The following is a 21,721-nucleotide window of genomic DNA, read 5'->3' on the forward strand; positions in this document are numbered from 1 at the left end:
AACAAGAGAAAGAGGGAAATGAAAGAATGAGAAAGGAAGAGAGAGAATGAATCAGAGATAATATAATAATAATTTTTAATTATACAATTTTGCTACAGTACCATCTTAGAAATAAGATGGTACTGTAGCACTATTGTAAAAATTTTTACAATAGTAACATTTGGCATGTCCGGCTGGAGCAACAATTTAAGGCTGTGATTGTAAAACATATCAAGATATAAGATATACCATTTGGGCTGTGGATGCTCTTAGATAGGGGTGTGGTCGCTTAACTTTGGATGCATATCCTAAACAAGTAAAACTCCAAAGATCATATTTGATTGAATTGAAGATTGTATTTGATTGAATTGTATTGCAATAATCGCCTAGGGCCCAGAATAGAACCATAATTGAAGCTGCCAGAATCACATTTTCAAAATCGTGAGATTGTGAAAAGAAAGTTTCTTTACTCGGCCTTGGAGATGTGGCCTCGTCAACGCACAAGAATTCCCTAGTTCATTTGAACATGTAATTAGATATTGACCACAAGTTATTCACAACTAAATATCGAACAATTAATAGTATATTGAAAAAATAAATAAATAATTTATTGAAAAAAGAAAAATTAAATAGTTGATTTAAGCACAACCCACCAACACACCTAATTCAATCCGACCCATGTGAGCTGGGTTGATCTCCCTCTTTTCCACCCGTCTTCTTTGATTTGCCATTGGATTATGAAAGTTCAATAAGTATATAAAACACCTTGAACGTTTAGACCCCCAATTTACAAATTACCAATTCAAGCTTAATATCAAATAATTAATGTGCGGAATATGAACATAAGCTTAATACAAAATTGATAAACAATCTAAACCAAATAAAATCACATTCACAGCAGAAATTAAATGGCAAAGATTAAGGGAAGAGAGATGTAAACACAAGGACAACACACGATGTGTTATCGAAGAGGAAACCAAAACCCTTGGTGTAAAACCTCTCCGCCACCCTCCAAGCGGTAAATAATCCATTAAAGAATGTAGTTGGGATACATGAACAGCAGAAGACCCTCCAAACCTAATCTACCCAGTGTACCTAAGTCTTCCAAGCTCCTACTCCAACGAGGTTACGCCGAACCTATTTCTTCTTTAACTTACCAAATTCCGCTACTGACCATAGCATCAACCAATATGAAATTGGTCCCTTCTTAACTACTTCCTAAAGTACCAAACAGCATTCTCACAGATATGGGTATGGTGAGAAAAGGTTTTGGTAATGTACCTCTCAAGGATGTAACAATGGAGAGGAAGAGAGTAGAGGAATTTGAAAAGTTTCTATGTAAAGATTGGAAATGAGTCAATCTTGTTTTTCTCTAGGGTTTCTCTCTCAAAATTCTCTCTAGAAGCTCTTTACATTTCGTGGCTATAAGGGGTATATATACTAGGGTGAGAAAAGAATGCAAAGAGTTAGGTTCTACAAAACAGAGCTGGCTAGCGGCTTGGCCTCACAACTTAATTGAGCCGTGAGTTCTAGCTGCGAGGTATCTAAATGGTCAGTCTGTACTTTTTGTCCTGTAGTGCTCCAGCTGGCATAACACTTCAATTTCTGGCATGCTTGGCATGTGTGCAACTTCTGGCGACTTACAAGTCGCGAGCCACCTGCAAGATCCAGTCGCGAGTCCCTGCTTCTTTACACAATCTTAGGCATTTCTTCACACTCTCTCACACACTACCCTTATATAATTCCCACATAAATACAGGTTTACTAATTGCTAAAATAAATGCAAATTTGGCACGGAATAAAGCCAACAAGATGGTTGATAAAATTTCAACCTTACAATCTCCCCCTTTGGCTATTCCGTGACAAAACCCTAAAACAAACTCTAGACTTAACATGTGAGTTGGGAACAATTGAACAAAACTCATTCATACCTAACTCTAGAATCTGTGTAGCTCTTGAATCATATGAACAAGAATATCCTGAAACACAATAACACAATATGATCATTGTATGTAGAAAAACTTGTAATGCATATGAGGCAAGCACAATGCGATCAAGCAAGATGGAATTAAGTAATAAACCATGGCTTGACCATACAAGAAATCACTATAAAATAGTGACCACAATGCTCATTCACACTTGGAATGAACATCCGAACATACAAGCTAACAAGCTTAATGCAAATTACTTCATGTCCAACACTCAACCAATGCACAATACAGAAAGTATATGCATCTAGGAACAAGATCCTACTAGGGCACAAGAGTGAGAGTACTTAAAGGAAATGCATAACATTTAGCTAGAAGTACTAGGCAATAAAGCATAAAGACTGCATAAGCATGATACAAACCATAAAAACCTACAAATCACAAGGAAACAAATCTTAAAAGCTTACAAAAGCAACATGGGTACAAATCAAAGTATTTTAAATAAACTAAAAGTGCTTAAAGTTTCTCCCCTTCAAAATGATGAGAAGCTGTGATGCACTTGGAACATATATACCTATAACCTGAAACATTTGCACAAAACACATTAGACCCTCAAAGTAAAGCCAGTAATAAAAGGACAAGTATAATGTAACAAGTAAAAAGCGATCAAGTAAACATGTTGTGAAACATATGAGCAACTTGATCATACACCAAAACAGTCAACAAAGTTTTCTTATTAACATAATGTCTTCTCCCCCTTGGTATATGTATCTCCCCTATAGAATATCTCTCCTCCTACAAATGTGCATGAGAAATAGAATTTCTCCCCCTAAGGATGTGCACAAGAGTCATATAGAAATGACAAAAACACTCCGGTATACTCTCTAGAGTATACTCTCTCCTTTTTTGTTAGGAATAGACAAAGGGTCAAGAAGAAAAGAGGGCAAGAGATGAAGATATGAACAATGATAATGATGCATAAGGGGTGCGAGATGAATAAGAAAATGAAGCTCAAACCGAAGACAGAGTAAAATGCTACAAAGCTTAAGGTAAACATGACATATTAGGATGAAGAAGTAAGGTATAGACCAATGCATGACAAGGGCAGCAAAGGTGTGTGCAAAAGGTGGCTATGTGTAATGCATAATCAATGCATTGAAAAAGCACTTGTGGTTCAAGGTGTGTTAGATACACAACCAATGAACCAAACATGTTCCTAATGAGAAAACATGAGAAATTTTAAAGTTTGGTACTTATCGGAGTCCAAACAAGCGAGAAAATGCCTAAGAGGCATTTTATCAAACACTTAGTGTGCACACTATGAACAACAATGTAAAACAATGCATGAACATCAAGAAATCCACCCTTAATACATGTTCTTTTTGCCACAAGGGGCCAACAAACAAAGCAAATCATCAAAAGAAACCAATCCCATACAAAATTTTGATAAAAATTAAGTTTTCCCAACCCCAATGATGAAAATCTCAACCAAGAGCAAAAAACTCACAAAAACATAATCCAAGGATCCAAATCAATGAAAAGAGTTTAAAATTACCTTAGAGATGTTAATGGAATGAAAAACCATTCAAATTGATTGGGTTTTGATGTAAAAATATTGAAAGAGGGGTTTTAGAGAGGATGGGAGAGGTTTAAAACAAGTTTCCCACGAAAAAGCTCCTAAAAAGTTGATTCTAGGCATTTCGCGACTAGCGAGTTGCGAGTGAGTTGCGAAACCCTTCTGTGTGAACTCGCGGCTTGAACTCACAACTTGTAAGTCGCCAAAATGAGTAGCCAAAACTCGCAGCTTGCTCGCTACTCGTGCAAGTAGCCAAAATGAGTAGCCAAAACTTGCAACTTGCTCGCTACTCGTGCAAGTAACCAGAATGAGTAGCCAAAAATTCTTACACTTGTTTTTCAAAACAGGACATGTTTAAACAATGAAAAACAAAGTAAGCACTAAACATGAACACAAAGAGTGATAAAAATCACTTCCAAAAACATATAAAATGATCAAAAATATTTTTAGATAAATCTATATATAGTTGAGAACACACACATCACATTTAGACAAGTATAATTGAACAAATGAATAAGGCATTCATTGAACATTAGACATATGTGTTGTGTGTGTGTATCAAATGTGGAATAGTCCTTAGTCTAGAATGAAGCTTCAATTATCAATTCAACCAAGTCATACATAACTAGTACTAAGTCAAGTGGTCTATCTCAATTATAAAAATGAACATATATGACCTCCCACAAGAAAATGATTACATATCTTTGAAGCTTTTCATTTGGCTTCTTTACAATTTATAACATTTGATCATTTTTTATCTTTACATCTCTTTTTGAGATCGATGCTTGAAATTTTTGATATTTCAATTCGATGAACAAGCCTTTGACTTTTTGGAGCATCATACATTTTCATAAAAGTCGTTTTCCCTTTTTCTTAGTCGAATACTAGCATGTGCGACGGCTTTTGCAGCTCATTATCTCTTTTTATTTTGAGATTTACATTGGTTGAGCTCTTTAAGTAAAAAAAAATGGGAAGAGATATAGGCATAAGTCTACACATGTATCAAAACAAACATGACTATTGACTAATCATTCATGACAAGCTTGAAGATCGATTTACAACAATCACACAAAGATGTCAAGATTTTTCCCACAAAGATATAAGTGCATAAAGAACAACTAAACACGGCAAACTAACCTTTTTTCTTTCTTTGATTTCATTACTTGTCTCGTCTTTTGCAATTTCACTTATAATATGTTCCTTGTTGCTATATCGTTCTTTTCCTTATTTTAATTAAAGATCCCATGCTTGTCTTGCTTTGTAGCAAGCTTATCTCTTTTATCATTGTTTTTATTATATTTATCTACCATAACTCTGTTGCAATATTTTTCGTTTTGTCTGATAGCAAGTGTGTTGACATAATTATTGTCTCATTATATATGCTTACCATAACTCTTTTGTAACAGCTACGCCTGTCATGGGCACGTGATCAAAGTTTTAGCAAAAAATGGGCATAGTTTGTGCACAAACTAGATCAAGGTGAGTTGCAATTGGACCAATCCTAACTCTCTTCTCCAGAACACTTGGGTCTCAGTGTGGCAAGAGGCAGCCCAGCCCAAAAGCGCAAAAAGACCCACCACAGAATAATATGTTAAAAACATTCATTGCAAGGTGTACATGTTTCTCCTAATAGCTACAACATGGCAAATAAAGCCAAAAATCAATTATTCAATGGAAAAGATTTACATTCACAAAGATAAATGCAACTTTGGAGTACAATATTCAATGGATAGGTTTATTTTACACAAATTTGGAGTACAATATAGCCGCCATCATATCATATTAGGTTCGTTTCATAGTCTCACCCATACATGTCTGTTGTCCATATTCATGCCAAGGCCTATCATGCTGCAATCATCATATAACTCTAATAATACTGTTAGTATATACTTCTAGGTATAATAATAACAACGGTTAGGTTCATGTTCAAGCTTACTTTAAATGAGGATTTTATATTATTATTTTCTTGTATTAAATACTATGAGGGCTAACTAGTTGAGTTAAATAAAAACATAAACTTGTGAATTAAATAATAAATAAAAATTTAATATGCCTAATAAGCAAAAATGAACCATGCACCATGCCCAAAATCTTGCAATTAGAGTAACTCTAATAATAATAATAATAATAGTGGGATTAACTTCAAGTTATACTATTGAATAAATTTCCTTTAGATGTGGATTTTACTAGATTACATTGTATCCTCCATTTTACAAAATATCAAGAATTTTAGAGATTAAAAACTACTTTTTCTTTAAAATAGTCACCATTTTAGATCTTTTTAATTAGATTAAAAAAAAACATAAAAGATATAGATTAAATAATAAATAGATTCTAAAAAAAATTGGTGTGCCCACTAAGTGAAAACGAAAAATTCCTAACGGTGAAATTTTTAGGTATTAATCTTCTTCTTCTTTTTTTTTTTTTTTTTTTTTTGAGAATCAATTATTAATTCAATTAAAAGTGAAAAATGATATCCATGAACAAAAAAATTACATTAACTTATGCTGTTTAATTGAATAAGAGGCAGTATTTTTTTATTTTGAGAAAAGAGACCTCTAAAAAATTAAATTAGATTAGAGGCCGTACTAATTTAAAGCCTATCAAGAACCAAGGTCACTTTGTTGTTATAGTTTACATGGGCCTGTAAGTTCGAATCAAAGGCTTAACATCTAAAACATCTAGCATGAAAAGAACCAAAATATGTGATCATCTCTTCTATGAGCCTATGTTGTTGGCCCATTACATGACACATTTCTTCAAGTCAAAAATCGTCCTCTTAATGGTTTTAAATCTCACTTACATATCATGATAGTTTACAATATCTCGAGAAAGTAATGCTCAAGGATGATAAAGATTTTGTCAAGAATCTTGTAACTCAACTCAATAGAAACGTCCCTAGTGTTCAAATCTCTCGAGCCTATTGTTGTAACTAATGAATTATCAATGAAAAGGATGAAAATTAACCTAGAAATTCTGTCTTAATACTTACTACTGAATATAACTCAAGCTCTAAAAGTTCTATATGGAAGAGCCAGCATGGTTGAACAAATGGGATGAAGAGACAGCCCAATAAATATCAAGGTACCTGAATATAAAGGTATGATAAGCCCTTGTGGAAGGTCCAAGATCAACCTGTGGGAGGCTAGGGTTGTGAGGAAGGGGAAGAGTTCTCTAGCCTAAAAGCAAAACAAAATAAAATGAACTTGCTCAAATTAAAACCGTTCACATGTTCCTTCTTAATTCCACTTCTCACATTACACGAAGTTAGAATGTGGCCCCTTCTATAACTTCAGAGGATTGGACATATTTTGTGAACAAGACAACACCCTCCAATGGCTTTTAATTACAATGCTGAATATAAAACCTAGATGAACATACTTTTTGAGTCATCACTCATAGAGGCCCAAAAAAGAAAGAAAATTAGGCCTGGAATTGACTACCAATGAGCCATTCAGTGTTTCACAGAAAGATGACAGATGCAATTAATTACTCTTTGAAGCAAACTCCTGTATGATGTTAGGAGTTTACCCTTACCTGATGATCATCAAAGAGGTCATCTGAGAAGTTGGACCCAACCTGAAACTCTAAGCCACACAGACAGGCACATCCTTGCATTCATAAAAGCATATACAAACACATGAACTTGATCCACAACACCTAAGTTGCCCCAGCCTGACATGCCAATTTGAGACCAAGCACAGATAGGCAGGGTTAACTTAAGAGCTGAGAGTTTTAATTCAAACATTGGGCCAAGTTCGACTTGATCTGATCTCTAACCTGATTCGGCTTAAACAAGTTGCATCTATGGTACACCTTGCACAGGTTTTATTTACTTAAAAGTACACCCATCATTTAAATATTGGTAACATGCAAAAAACACTCTCCTAAAGGCGAAGAGCTAAATGGGGATGTTATTTTTTTTGAGAAACACTAATAGGGGATGTTATAACAACCAAAAAAAGAGGGAACCAAACAGTGATTGGCATGTATAGTTCAAATTTATTTGATTACTCCATTGTTGTCACTGCCCAACCAGTCACCATATCAAGCCTGAAACAAAAATTATCAACACCCTTAACAAGTTCATAGTTTGAGCAAACATAAACATGTATCACATCTCAATTATACTCCTACTTGGTCATGGTCAATTACCATGACCCTTCAGCACCTACTGTTGGATTCTGGAAAGCAGAGTTAACCCCAGAAAGTCTTCAGTGAGTATGGCTGAGAAATGGTTACACCTTCTTCAGTGACTTTTGCTATCTGTGAAATCAAAATTTCAGGCATATTAATTGATTATTTATGGAAAACTAGAAAACCAGGCTTCCATCTAGAACTAAATTATAAAAATAAAAAAAAGGTAATTGAAGTACAGCAATTATAAGAAACAAACTGATCTGATTCATATTCAGGCCACCTCCACAAAGCACATTATGTTGGGTACATATATGCACCTGCTTGTGCAGTAGCTTATAATCTTGTCAAATTCAAATAGAATGGTAAGATATGGAAATACTTGAAAACATTCAGCAAGAGGTTTATAAACTAACGTGTGATTCCTAGAAGTTCATTGTTTTTTCTTTTCCATTCTTAACTTCTCAGCCGCTTAAAAACTTGCACTCATGATATTGTTCCTTTTCAACAATTGTTATTTTGTGTCTTAGCAATGAAAAACTTTTTTGTAGAATAATGAGAAATTAAAAAGCAAATAGGGACATGCCTACTTCAAGTCGCCAGCCTTGGATAATAATAAGACAATTAATTATTATTAACCATCTTTCATAATTACAAGTTTGATTAGAAAAGGAAAAGGGAATGACACATAAAACAATGTGTACAAACCCTCTTCAAAGAATACAAATCACATATAAAGGGAGTAAAACAAACATCAACAAAAGGCATGGAAAGGACGCTGCCTAAGTCACGCATCCAATCAAACAATGAAATAATAAAGCAGATAGGAATGCCTACTTCAAATGACCAGCCTTGGATGATAATAGGACAATGAAATTATTACTGACCATCTCCTTTTTTGATAAGCAAAAGTTTTATTAGAAAAGGAAGTGGGAAGATACATAAAATGATGTGTACAACTTCAAAGAATACAAATAAAAAATAAAGGGAGTAAAAAAATTCAACAAAAGAAATGGAAAGGACACCGCCTAAGGCAAGCATCCAATCAAACAAAGTGTGCAAAATATGCTCTGAGCACATAAAGACGCTCCTCCATCAAAGACCCACTTGTTCCTCTCAAGCCATAGATTCCACATGATGCATAAGGGCAAAGCTTGCTGCACCTTAGCTGCTCTATAGTGCTGATTCTGCTGAAACTAACCTTACCAAAATTGCAGCAGCTCTCAGCTACAGATTTGGGCATCACCTGACTTAGCTCAAACAGAGCGAGGACACAAGATCAAATGTCCATTGCCACACAGTAGGGGTGGCAATTTTTATCCATATCCATGAACCCACCCATTACCCACCTTATTTGGATAAGTCTTAACCCAACCCATTTGAATATTTGGGTTAAATGGGTAAAGATCCATTTGGTAATTTAATTAGATGGGTCTAAATGGATAATCCTACTAATATCCACTAAACCCATCTAAAATTTAAATAAATAACATAAAATCTAAATTTCTAGAAAATGACTAAAATACCCCTGAAACTTAAAAAAATGACCAAAATACTACCAAAACCCAAAAAATGACCAAAATACCCCCAAAACCTAAAAATTACCAAAATACCCTCAAAACCAAAAAAATAACCAAAATATCATTGAAACCCAAAAAATGACCAAAATACCCCCAAAACCCAACAAATGACCAAAATACCCCCCGAAACCTAAAAATGACCAAAATACCTCTGAAACCCAAAAAATGACCAAAATACCCCTAAAACCTAAAAATTACTAAAATACCACCAAAACCCAAAAACTGACCAAAATACCCCTGAAACCTAAAAATGACCAAAATACCTCCAAAACCCAAAAAATAACCAAAATACCCCTAAAACCCAAAAAAATGACCAAAATACTCCCAAAACCCAAAAAATGAACAAAATACATCTAAAACCCAAAAAATGACCAAAATACCCCTAAAACCTAAAAATGACCAAAATACCTCCAAAACCCAAAAAATGACCAAAATACCCTCGAAACCCAAAAAATGACCAAAATTCCCCCAAAACCCAAAAAAATGACCAAAATACCCCCAAAACCCACAATATGACCAAAATACCTCCAAAATCCAAAAAATGACCAAAATACCTCTGAAACCCACAAAATGACCAAAATACCCCTAAAACCTAAAAATTACTAAAATACCACCAAAACCCAAAAACTGACCAAAATACCCCTGAAACCTAAAAATGACCAAAATACCTCCAAAACCCAAAAAATAACCAAAATACCACAAAAACCCAAAAAAATGACCAAAATACTCTCAAAACCCAAAAAATGACCAAAATACCCTTAAAACCTAAAAATGACCAAAATACCTCCAAAACCCAAAAAATGACCAAAATTCCCCCAAAACCCAAAAAATGACCAAAATACCCCCAAAACCCAAAAAATGACCAAAATACCCCCAAAACCCACAAAATGACCAAAATACCTCCAAAATCTCTAAAATGAGCAAAATACCCCCCAAAACCTCTCAAATGTCCAAAATATCCCCAAAACCCAAAAATTGACCAAAATACCCTCAAAACCCAAAAAATGACCAAAATACCCCCAAAACCCCGAAAATGAGAAAAATACCTCCAAAACCTCTAAAATGAGCAAAATACCCCCCCCCCCCCCAAAACCTCTAAAATGTCCAAAATATCCTCAAAACCCAAAAATTACCAAAATACCCGAAAAACCCAAAAAATGACCAAAATGCTTCATAAACCTAAAAAATGACCAAAATACCCCCTAAACCTTAAAAATTACCGAAATACCTTTAAAACCTTAAAATTACCAAAAACACCCCTGAAACCTAAAAAATGACCAAAATACCTCTGAAACCTGTAAAATGATTAAAATACCCCAAGACCTAAAAAATGACTAAAATAACCCCAAAACCTATTACAATGACCAAAATACCCCAAAAACCTAAAAAAATGACCAAAATACCCCCAAAACCTAACAATTACCAAAATACGCCCTAAACCTAAAAAATTACCAAAATACTCCTTAAACCTAAAAAATTACCAAAATACTCCACAAACCTAAAAAATGACCGAAATACCTCTAAAACCTAAAAAATAATTGAAATACCCCAGAAACCTAAAAAAATTACCAAAATACCCTGAAACCTAAAAAATGATCGAAATACCCCCAAAAACCTTAAAAAAAAATGATCAAAATAACCCCAAAACCTAAAAATTTGATCGATAAAAACCCATGAAACCCAAATTATGACCAAAATGCCCCTAAACATGTAGGATGACCAAAATAAACCTGAAACATCTAAAATTACCAAAATAGAGGTTTCAAGGTATTTTGGATGTTTCAAGGATATTTTTGACAAATTAAAGGTTCTAAGAGTCTTTCATTCATTTTATAGGTTTCGAGGGAATTTCGGTAATTTTTTAGGTTTCGGGGTTATTTTGATCATCTTTTAGATTCTAAGGGTATTTTAGCCATTTTTTAGGTTACGAGGGCATTTCTGTCGTCTTTTAGTTTTAGGGTTATTTCGGTAAATTTCTAGGGTTCAAAAGTATTTTGGTAATTTTTAGGTTTTGGGGTATTTCAGTAATTTTTTAAGTTTCGGTGGTATTTTGGTCATTTTAGGTTTCGAGGGTATTTCGGTCATTTTTCGGGTTTCAAGGGTACTTGGTATTTTTTGAGTTTCGGGGGTATTTTGGTATTTTTTGAGGTTTTGGGGGTATTTTGGTCATTTTTAGGTTTTGGGGGTATTTTGGTAATTTTTTGGGTTTCGAGGATATTTTGGTAATTTTTAGGTTTTGGGGGTATTTTGGTCAGTTTTTGGGTTTCGGGGGTATTTTGGTAATTTTTTAGGTTTCGGGGTATTTTGGTCATTTTTTGGGTTTCAATGGTATTTTGGCCAATTTTTGGGTTTTGGAAGTATTTTGGTCATTTTTAGGTTTCAGGGGTATTTTGGTAATTTTTGGGGTTTCAGGTGTATTTTGGTAATTTTTTGGGTTTCAGGTGTATTTTGGTAATTTTTAGGTTTTGAGGGTATTTTGGTCATTTTTTGGGTTGTGGGGGTACTTTGGTCATTTTTTTGGTTTCGGAGGTATTTTGATCATTTTTAGGTTTTGATGGTATTTTGGTCATTTTTTGGGTTGTGGGGGTACTTCGGTCATTTTTTTGGTTTCGGAGGTATTTTGGTCATTTTTAGGTTTTGATGGTATTTTGGTCATTTTTTTGGGTTTTGATGGTATTTTGGTCATTTTTAGGTTTTGGAGGTATTTTGGTCATTTTTTAGGTTTTGGGGGGTATTTTGGTAATTTTTAGGTTTCGGGGGGTATTTTGGTCATTTTTTGAGTTTTGGGGGTATTTTGGTCATTTTTTGGGTTTTAGGGGGGTATTTTGGTCATTTTAGTGGTTTTTAAGCATATTTGGTGATTTTAGAGATATCAGGGGTATTTTGGTCATTTTAGAGGTTTCATAGGTATTTTGGGATAATTTTGGATGTCCAAGGGTATATTGGTAATTTTGGAAGATTAGGGGTATTTGCATCATTTTAGGTATTTATGGGTATTTTGGAGGTCAAGAGGGTATTCAAGTAGTTTTAGAGGTATTTGGGTCATATAAGGTTAAATGGGTGGGTTACTAATTAAATGGGTTGGGTTGATAATGGATAATTAATTTATATATAAACGGGTCATAAATGGATAAATGGGTAATTATACACCCAACCCATCTATGACCCAACCCATTTATGACCCAACCCGCCCATTTGCCACCCCTACCACACAGCAATGAAGAAGCAGGTGATCAATAAATTCCCCACTATGCTTGCACATACAACACCAATCAACTATCAATTTATACCTCTTAGAAGGTTGTCAACAGTTGGGATTTTTCCAAGAGCTGTGTAGTCCACCCGAAGAACACCACCTTCCATGGACCTTGTCCCTTCAGATGCTCTTCCAAGGAAGGGTGCAAATTCCTGTATAATTCCTAAGGGCATCATAGTGCAACCAAACCTTAAATACTCCATTTCTTTACTAGCATCTACACTGCTCTATCGGGACCAGAAAAGGGAGAAATTATTGGTTCCTCCGGGAGGACCACTGATGTGGTCCTCCATGCTCCTGCCAACAAATAGGAAAGAAACACGTGTCCTTTTTGGGTGATTCAGCTCCACATCAGCTCCAAACCAATGGCTTAAATCTCATCCATTTATTCAATCCAATGGCTCTTAAATTTGACACATCATCAAATTATAAAAAGACAATTTCACCCCCTAAAATATTTCAAACCCTGCGTCTGCTTTTATCTCTTCCTCTGGAACAAATATCAAAATTCTCTCTCTCTCGCTCTCACAGATTGAAGCTTTCTCTCTTCACGGCACAGCCACTGGCCCGGATCTCCGGTTACGACAATGCTGGCCTTTTTCTCATCGGAAAATCCCTAAAATCCCTGCTGGTACAGTCACCAAATTTCAAAATTTTTCTCTCTTCCACCAAACCTTGCTGTACGTGGGACATCAGCGTCGATTCTCCATGACCATGGCTACAACTGGAAGCCTCCAAGACTCACACGACCACCACCGGCGATGCTTGCTGGCCTGACCTTCTCCTCTCTTTAGGTCTCTGTTTTTTCACTCTCTTAAGTCCAGCCGTGGCCAAGCTTCTGCTTGCACCGCGACACCACCATTTCTGGTGATGCTTCTCACCATATATACCACCATTGGTTTAAATATAACAATAATTCATTTTCATCATTTGAGTTTGGCAGTAACTCAATGTTCTTTATTATTTTAATTTTGATTTTAGATATACACAAAAGATGTTTGTGAAAATGTTTGATAGAAACTTTGAAGTAATGTTAAACTCACTAATGATAAAAATAATTGGTCGAATCCTATGCTTCTAGGTTCCTAATGTTTTTAGCCTGTAGTGTACAAGAACTTCTTTATATGAGCTAATTTAGACAAGCAGTTGGATTTCTGGTATTAACAATAATTGTTATTATTGCATTTTTAAAGCTGGTTTTTGGGTGGGCACTGAAGGTGTTTGTTGAAATGCTTCATAGAGTTTTTAGTTTATCTCTTTGTATTCTGCCTTCTTTTTGTGTGGATTTTTATGTTAATGTGATGCTAAAACTGTGATGTTATGTGTATGGAAATTGGATTTTCAAGTTAGTGTGTTATCACTTAGAACTTATCTCAGGCAGACAGTAGACAAATTATTCTCATAAAAGCTATGATTTTGTATTCAAAATAGCACAAAAATGAAAAACCATTTATTTGTTAACTACATTAAGTGGTCTGCTGGTTGCCCTAAGCTTTTTTAGCAAATATCTAAGGTGAGTCTTTACTTTAGTCCTTCATGCTTTTAGATGGGAGCAGACATTGAAAACTATTAGTCCTCTTGGTTGGTAGTAAACTAATAGCATTGGAATAGCCAAAATTTACTAGAAATGATAACAAAAATATGATTTGTTTCACGGTAATTTTTTCTTGGTAATAATTGTTCTCTCATGTGGTATTCTCACATTCTTACAATAGGGACTGTGGATTTTTTTTTTTTCTTTTTCACACAATCAGTAGTAGACTGATTGATGACTTTTATGTGTGAACCCTTTGACAAATTTGTTAGAATGCTAGTGTTTTGACAAATTTGTTAGAATGCTAGTGTTTTGTTAGAATTCCTTGGAGTCACTATGGGTGTTATTACTCGTTAGTTTATTTAAACTGTTGGCCTGAATATCTTAATTTTTTCTCACAAACTTTTTTTTTTTCCTGTAGATACCGTTCATTGGATCTCATTCCATACTTGTGAGGGCAGTTGTGGTGAATGCTAATCTGGATGATTTGGAAGCATGAACATCCATTGGTTTAAAGCTACATGTATCTCTATAGGATCTAGCCGACAATTGTTTTTTGCTTGGTGAGGTGTGCATGCAAAAGAAGACTCCTCAAAACAATTTGGAAACCAACTTGGACATATCAACTCTTGAATAAGCGGAGTGTTATGGCAAATTTAATTTGTATAAGAGGCTTTCTCTCTTGGGGTTGCAGACTGCAGTTAATAAAATTAGAGAAGTGCTGTGGTTTGATTCTTGTTAACAAGAAAAAAATTTAGCCTTTGCTGGCCATCTTGTATTTATCACCCATATACAGCTTTGTCAACAATAATGAGAACATCTTGTATTTATCACCATATATCTTGAGTAAAGGGGAAAAAAGAGAGTATGAATGGACTTGTTCTGGCCAGTTGGTGTTGTGTTTTTGCCTTCTATTGTTGCTACGAAATTGAATAGCCGAGCAATTTATTGCATCTTCATGTTGTAGTTGATTTTGTGCGGCTAAGCTGATTTTGTGTTGACGAATATATTTAATGTATACAATTTTGTTTATGTTATATGCTTTATTTAATTCATTTCGAATTTTATCTAGACTAAATGGAATTGTTTTTTGTGCATGAATTTGCTTGGAGCAACCAAGCAAGTACTAAAATTGACGATGACTCAAAACCAAAAATTATATCAAAGTTTTTACATGACTCTTATTCTTTCAAAAACAAGGAATACATATCAAGAGTCTTCAAAGGATGCTTGGCCAATTTTACAATCAAAATTTAATTCAAGAGAGTAGACAAGAAATGAAGTTGTTCTAAAAATGAACAAAATTTTATTTGTACACTTCGACCACAAGGCCATATAACAATAGTTTTGCTGAAATATACACTTCGTTAACAAGAAACAAATCTTCCCATCATCATATATTCATGATACATAATTCCCACAAAAGAAAAAAATAAGAAGAAGGTCTTGTAAGCTTCAAGATCAAGTTCTTCTACAAACTTAAATGGCATGACCAACTCATTAAGTTATGGTTGGTGCGCCTCCAGCTTCTTGACTGTACATTACAAATGAAATTATAAGTTTATAACTAAGCCACACATCACATGCATAAACTTAAGCAAAGTAAACCTTTTAAATTTAAAGAAGCCTATATAACCTCTTTGGCACTCGGTGTTTCAATCTAAAAGCATTATTTATTTATTTTTAACTTTTACATATATTTAACATATCTTGGAATTACAACTTCCCCCAGCCCTCCATGGGTTCTACTAGAATTAATATTTCCAGTTCTTAAAAGAGATTTGTTGCAGGTGCATTTTGCAAAAATTATCTAGAAACTCTTTGACCTACCTATACTCCATGTTCAAGAGAAAAAATGGCCATATATGTAGCAATAAGCTAACTGAAAGAAGTTTTTATTTCATTTCCTAGGCTATGCAGTCATGAAAAGTCTAAAATCCAAAGCATTGATTTTTTTTCTCTAATTCCTTTCCCCTTGTACAATATAAAGATGAAACATCAATAACAGAAAAAATTATTGAGAAAACAAAGGAAACAATAACAAGACAAAGGTATTAGTGAAATGTTCTTGTTGCTCTCACTTTTTCACAATACAGAAAAAATAGACAAAATCTCAAACACATGAACATTGAATAATTTTTATGAGCAATTGAATCCTTGAGAGGTAAAAGAGTGTCTAACATTTGACCATGCATAAGGTGCTAGTCATCTATAAATTTTCTCTGCAACTAAAGGAAACCCAAATACAAGAATGGTAAAGACAAAATATTTGTGCAAGTGACCATTACCAAAAAATAAAAAAATACTAGCTAATAAAAGGAGAATTCAGACAGAAAAAGACCAATAAAAGATAATAGAACTCTATAAAAGAAAATAAACCAGTATGCACATATCCAGCAAGTATGCACAAAGGAAGTCACATTATTAGAAGAGTAAATCTCATCCTTTTAACCCAAAATCGGTGAGCAAACAAGAGGAAAAAAAAAACCCACATGCCAAAACAACAGAAATTGACAAAAACCCCAATTATTTTTATCATCAGTGAGCTTAACATTACTTCAAAGTTTCTATCAAACATTTTCACAAACATCTTTTGTGTATTTCTAAAATCAAAATTAAAATAATAAAGAACATTGAGTTACTGCCAAACTCAAATGATGAAAATGAATTATTGTTATATTTAAACCAATGGTGGTATATATGGTGAGAAGCATCACCAGAAATGGTGGTGTCGCGGTGCAAGCAGAAGCTTGGCCACGGCTGGACTTCAGAGAGCGAAAAAACAGAGACCTAAAGAGAGGAGAAGGTCAGGCCAGCAAGCATCGCCGGTGGTGGTCGTGTGAGCCTTGGAGGCTTCCAGTTGTAGCCATGGTCATGGAGAATCGACGCTGATGTCCCACGTACAGCAAGGTTTGGTGGAAGAGAGAAAAATTTTGAAATTTGGTGACTGTACCAGCAGGGATTTTAGGGATTTTCCGATGAGAAAAAGGCCAGCATCGTCGGAACCGGAGATCTGGGCCAGTGGCTGTGCCGTGAAGAGAGAAAGCTTCAATCTGTGAGAGCGAGAGAGAAAGAATTTTGATTTTTGTTCCAGAGGAGGAGATAAAAGCAGACGCAGGGTTTGAAATATTTTAGGGGGTGAAATTGTCTTTTTATAATTTGATGATGTGTCAAATTTAAGAGCCATTGGATTGAATAAACGGATGAGATTTAAGCCATTGGTTTGGAGCTAATGTGGAGCTGAATCACCCAAAAAGGACACGTGTTTCTTTCCTATTGGTTGGTAGGAGCAGGGAGGACCACATCAGTGGTCCTCCCGGAGGAACCAATAATTTCTCCAGAAAAGGAAGGCAGGTTAAGTTAAAGAATCTCAAATCCTGGAAAGGCTGAAGGAATTGAGGATTCCAATGTCTACCCTCATTATTGACCATCTATTTGAAAATCCAATTTGGACGTTTTGAACCATATTGGGGTCACTGAGGAACATTCAGTAAACACCTCCCCTCCCCCCACCCCCCACCCCTGCACCTCTTTTTTCGGGTTGGCAGAATTCTCATGATTGCCTACACGCATGAAGGCACACATGTATACAGACAAACACAACAAGAAAAGGAGAGAAAGGTTATATTTTTTATTTATTTGTAAGTTACAAAAGCACTCCATTGGGTTTTGAACCTATGACCTTTCCCTTCAGTCATTCTTATGGCAGAAGGAAGTACCATGTGATCTAGAGCTCACTGGCAGAGAGGGTATTTGAGACAGGATTTAAAAATAATCTAAAATTTCAAGAAAAAATAATCACAAAGATATCCAATTTTATGAATTAACAAATAGAAATGATAGGAAGAAAATAACAAAGTTAAAGTCACAATTTCAAAGAATAATAAAACTAAATGATTCAAAATCGTGTGGAATATATACAAATTTCACCCAAAAAATGGACACAAAATGATCAAAAATTTGATGAGCATAAACCAAAAAGAGAGAGAAGAAGAAGAATAAGAAAGAAACAACAAAGCATGCAGAGAAGTTGTGGAAACCAGTGAAACTACAATCTTCGCTTCGCTGACAGGTCAAACAACTAGAAAAAGATTGAGTATGTTACATGCTATATCGTTGCATAGCCCATTACTACTTATATACTAAGAATTTTGGTATGTAACAGAAACCATTAAGTGAACAATAATGAGGAACCAAACCTGGAGCTTGTTGACAGCAGTAGTATCACAATATAGGAGTACACGCATGCATTTCTCCAGCAACTTAACACCATCCTCAAAGCTCGAATTATCATGCCACTCATCACGAAGAATTGGCCTTGCAAGGTGATTCCCAAATCCAGTGGCCACATGGTTGTCCTCAAAATTTACGCCTATCATGCTGACCTGGATAAGAATCACAAATTACAGATTGATTAATATCCTTAAATGCAAATTGCTTACAGTTCTGCAACAAATAAAAGGTATAGTTGAGGTTTACCATGCCAAGGTATTTCTGTCCATTTTTCACTCCACCAAGTATAAGTGAATTCCATAGTGGATTGAACTTGTTATGCCTATTATACATCACTCGGGTTAAATAGCTGTGCACCTCTTTAGGACCTAAAGAGTTCCCGTCATCCCACATGTTGTCATATAGACTGCAAAAATAATCCCCGATACCAACAATCACTTAGCAAGAAGTAAAAAACAATACAAGCAAACACAAATACCCAGAAAAGATAACAAAGAAGGGACAAAAATTGTGATGTTCCAGCTTTTGCTACTTTCCAAGTACTTTTTTCCTCTTAAAACAACCTGCTTACCTTAGCTCATCAAGATAACGTAGAATCTCCTGAAAATCACTAATTTCTCCACTTGCACCAAGAAGAGAATGTTTTCCAACTGGCTTCAATCGCTCAACACTCTTGTATGACAAGGTATATCCATAAGAACCTGCCAATTAATCCATACATGATAATGAAAAACCAATAGAAAAGTATCTCGTTGTTATAGATGAGCACGAAAAAGTGCATATCCTAAACTGTTTCTAATGAGTCATGACATCCAAAATCAGAAGTTCTAGAACAAGTTAATAGCAATTCTGGGTCAGGAGAAATACAATATATCCGACAAATAAAGATGCACCTCAGGCAGTATAGAAAAACCAAAACAGGAAGAAAAGAGTTGACAGTAGATGATGGTAACCATGGGTGATAGAACACATCTAGTCACTACTCTAACAAGTAAACAAATTGCCATATGATTCAGACAGAAAATAAATTGCCATGTGCATATCTGGGATCTAAGGCAGAAGAATTAGTTGCCCTCAAATCAGCAAACACAATGTACAATTAATGGAAATCTTTAAAATGTAAACTTATCTTCCAAGAGAAGCAATTAATGGAAATCTTTAAAAAAATAAAATAAAAATAAAAAAGTCCCAGTGAAGGAAAGTGAGAAATCAGCCACTAAGCAAAATGTAAACATCTTTGGCTAGCATTCATTCTTTGATTTGACATGTTTCATGCATTTTGCAAGTGCCATGGATTGAATGTGACCAAGCATTTGAAATTAAAGTATATCATAGAGAAAAACACTAGTAGAATATGCATTAACCATGTCAAAAATAGAAGATAAATAGCAAAGAGAGAGGTAGAGCCTCTTTTACAAATTGAATTTGCTATAACGCTCTGCTTATTCAAGAGTTGTAAAAACTCAAAGCTTTTAAAGATGAAGAAAACTAAATAGAACTTAGTTTTCTTATTGATGAGTAAAAGTGATTACAAGCAACTGAGAATAGATAGAAAAAATCTAATCCCTTATATACAAAATCTGGAAAAGAAATAAGCAAAACTAACTAACTTCCTTGATTATGCAAGAAAACTATTTTAATCTAACCACTAATTACAAGCTAACACATGGACTTAATTCATAACAGAAATTAGAACTAATCTGTCTAAGTGTTTCACTAAAACAATTACTAAAGAGATTGCAAAACACAGTTGTGTCACTAAGTGTCATCAAGTCCTCATTTACACAAAACGACCTCGTTTATTCTTTAGTCTCACTCATTCTTCTTTTGCGTTTTGTACTCTGGACTTGTATCTTCATTTCAACAGTAGTTAATATGCCAAAGTTGGTTTCCAAATTTTTTTGAGTCTTCTTTTGCATGCACACCTCTCCAAGCAAAAAACAGAAGTTGGCTAGATCCAATAGAGATACACGTAGCTTTAAAACAATGGCCTTTCATGCTTCCAAATCATATCGGGATTAGCATTCACAACAACTGCCCTCCCAAGTATGGAATGTGATCCAATGAACAGTATCTACATGAAAAAAAAAAAAAAAAAAGTTACGAAAAAATTAAGATATCCAAGCCAACAATTTAAGTAAACTAACATGTAATAACACCAATAGTGACACCAAGGAATTGTAAAAGGTAATAAGAACTTAAAAGCCATTTCAAGGAAAGATCCTTCACATAAGTTCATGATATTTGCAAACAATTTAAAGCACACAATTCCAGGAAGATAAGGACATGCCTGGTCCTTCTCATATACTATAGCCTTCTTTCTTGACATATAAAATAAACATATTGCAGGAACATACTTGCAAGAAAATGTTTCCCGAACAGCCTATTCACTGGGAATGTGACGAGGCTTTTCTAATATTTTTAATTCCTCCTTTACTCTATGTTTCCCATTTTTTTAGGAAATATTTGAAAACAGAAAATGACCAGTCTAAAATTAAAAATGCAAAGGGAGTTCAAATCTCAAAAATTCTTGAACGCGGCGAATAACAGATTGGAAGTACACTGTAATCATAGAAAACTGAACTAGATGATCATAAGATTGAATGCCTGTTAGATTGGGAAGATTATTTAACATCTTATGAACACAACTTACCATCTTCCCGTTACTAGTTTGAATCTCAGCTTCCTCTCCATTTACATTTATTATTTATCCATCAATCCAAAATAATTCTGGATCTCCAACCCAAACGTGAGAGTCAATAACAATGTTCTTTGGCATGCCCTGCAGCAATTGAAATTTACAATATTATACATGCTTAAGATCAAAGCTGATACACAAATATAAATTTTCTCATCATTTTTTTAGGGTAAGAATAGAACACACACACACACACAAGTAACATAATAGAATTTTGTTATATGCATATACAAATGCTAGCATTGGTGTGTGCCACAACAGACATTGATGTTTACATTCAATAAAAAGGAAGCTCAAGAGGGATTTCATGTTTTAGCTCATAAATTTCCAGACAAAGAAACCATGCAGATAGAGATCTCAATGGGTATTAACACAACTAGATATGGTTCATTCAAGATTTTATAGCAAAAGTTTAAACCTGTAGTTGAAAAATAACCAAGCATAGATATCATTATGATCATTTTTTATTTATAACATTATCAATCTACTGAGAAATGAGAACCATATGGACATCCCTACTACAATTGGCACTATTGTCAGCTGGCCCCAATATATTAATTTGAATTCAGATGATGTATATATTTCAAATATTTTCTACTTCAATGGGAGTTTTACAAGAATAGCATGCATACAAAATGTCTGTAAATGCCATCACCCTTTTTTTCTTTTGTAAATCCAGCAACCTGATGCTTTTTATTTCTGAATTTTCACAATTTGTTATGGACAAAAGTAACAGTATCATAAAATTCAGAGACACCAAGGTTCAACTGATGTTTGAGAATTGATCTGTAACAACTAAA

The 21,721-nt window shown here is 34.5% G+C and overlaps 2 long non-coding RNA genes and 1 pseudogene across 2 annotated transcripts; 1 reads left to right on the forward strand and 2 right to left on the reverse strand.

Annotated features, from left to right (window-relative positions):
- Positions 1-7,451: 7,451 nt before the first annotated feature.
- Positions 7,452-18,931, reverse strand: LOC126689943 (proteasome subunit beta type-4-like; annotated as a pseudogene).
- Positions 12,473-15,045, forward strand: LOC126733122 (uncharacterized). The gene is made up of 2 exons (XR_007659622.1): positions 12,473-13,323; positions 14,412-15,045. It is a non-coding gene; the product is annotated as an uncharacterized LOC126733122 (long non-coding RNA).
- On the reverse strand, positions 15,137-18,183 carry LOC126733123 (uncharacterized). Its single transcript, XR_007659623.1, has 2 exons — positions 16,708-18,183; positions 15,137-15,524 (listed from the first exon to the last, which is right to left on the reverse strand). It is a non-coding gene; the product is annotated as an uncharacterized LOC126733123 (long non-coding RNA).
- Positions 18,932-21,721: the final 2,790 nt, after the last annotated feature.

Source organism: Quercus robur, chromosome 6 (assembly GCF_932294415.1).
Source record: "Quercus robur chromosome 6, dhQueRobu3.1, whole genome shotgun sequence".
NCBI classification, from domain to species: Eukaryota; Viridiplantae; Streptophyta; class Magnoliopsida; order Fagales; family Fagaceae; genus Quercus; species Quercus robur.